Consider the following 1,945-nt stretch of genomic DNA (forward strand, 5'->3'; position numbering starts at 1 on the left):
ACTCTCTCCATAAGTATGCAAGGCATCTCATCATGATATCAATGCATCACAGTGGAATAAATTTAAATAATTATTATTCAACTTTAATTCAAGTAATTAAAATAAATATCTTACATCCAATAAATTTTTTTTTTACTAACAATAAAATAATAGATCTAAGTTCAATTAAGTTGACAATGCTAAATCTCGCCTCTAAAAGCTCTGTCCCAATATTTCTTCCCACGCTCGAAATTAATTATCTGAATCTAAAAAAATAGAAAGAAAGGTAATGAGCTAGACAGCCCAATAAGTAACAAATATCTCAACTAGATATTTCAGATATTATATAATTTTCAAGAACAATTTGTAAATAAACATAAAAATATATTTCATGCTGATTTAATACAAATCTAATATTTTCGAATATTCACATATAATATAATCATAAATCCGAATCGATTCAAAACACTCGTAACTCAACAGCCTCGAATATGACCAACATTTAACCCCCATTGGTGGGGTCCACAGAATACCAGCGCACAACCCCCACTGGCAGGGTCTACAAACACCAGTGCACAACCCCCACTGGCAGGGTCCACTGAGTACCAACGTATAATCCCCATTGGCGGGGCTCACTGAAACATAGTTAGGCTGAGAGCATAAATCCGATCTGTATCAAAACACTTTGTATCATAATATATCATAAATTTTTCACTGAACAGGTGCATAATCGACATACCATAATATTTCAAAAGTACTTTTCTTTCAAAATATAATTCATAATTCATGCATAATTTCAGAGAATAATTATTTATTTTCAAAATAAATATGAAATATCTCGAGAAGATGATTCATTACTTACCTTTCATGGAGCACTGAATGAACAGATCGACTAACTTCTAGGAAATTCTTTCGTACCTATTATCCAAAATTATATTTTTATATTAATTTTAATTCAAAATTAAATCTAAACAAGTCCCAAATCAAAACCTCACTTAAAATCAAACTCTCCCCTAAACTCGATCAAAATCATCAAAATGAAGCCTTACACTATGCTAATTCTAGAGGAATAACTTTAGAGAGAGAAATCCATCAAGAAAGAGAAACAATCTAGAGAGAGAAAATTCTAGAGAGAGAAAGTAGAGAAAAAAGTCCAATTTTAGAGAGAGAAAGTAAGGGTTCGGACTGAAAGAAGAGAGAGAAACTCTCTCTCTCATTTATTTATTTATTTATTTATTTATTTATTTATTTATATATATGTATATATATATATTATATATTTCTTTTCTTTTCTTTTCTCTTTTTCTTCTTTTTCTTCTTTTTCTTTTCTTTTTCTTCTTTTTTTTTTCCTTCTTCTTCTTCTCTCGGGCTCCTTTCAGGCCGAACAGGGGACCGGCGGTCCCCTCCTTTTGTCGGGCCATTCAGGCCATGGCCGCCACGGTGGAGGCTGGTGGCAGAGGGGGGCCACTCCTCCAGTTACGGAGAAGCATGGCCGGTGGTCGATTGCGATCGCCGGCACCGAAAAATCCAAGGGAAAAGAGACCAAAATAGGGGTCTCTTTTTCTGTCCAAGAATTGGCGACTCCCGTCACCGGCAGTCGCGCACAAAGGCACGAAAAGAAGGGGAAAGAAGAGAGGAAGAGAAGGAGCACTCACCTCGACCTCTGGTGACCCCACCGGCGAGCAATCACGGCGAGAACAAGATGAGTGCCCGCGGCTTCAATCGGGAAAAACAGGGAGAAAGAGAGGGGTAGAGGGCCGATGTTCGGTTTCTAAGGAAAGGGGAGGTCTTTTTATAGAGGGCCCTAGGACTTCGAGAGGTCCTAGGACTCCCGATTTCACCCAGGTCTCGCCGGAGAAGAAGACTCCTATCGGGAGTCTTCTTCCCGATTTTTTTCCCGTTTTTTTTTTTTTTCTGAGCTTGGGTCTTGCTAGATGGGCTTGGGCTTTGGGCTATAACACGCTCA

The sequence above is a fragment of the Elaeis guineensis genome, chromosome 15 (assembly GCF_000442705.2).
Source record: "Elaeis guineensis isolate ETL-2024a chromosome 15, EG11, whole genome shotgun sequence".
Taxonomy (NCBI): domain Eukaryota; kingdom Viridiplantae; phylum Streptophyta; class Magnoliopsida; order Arecales; family Arecaceae; genus Elaeis; species Elaeis guineensis.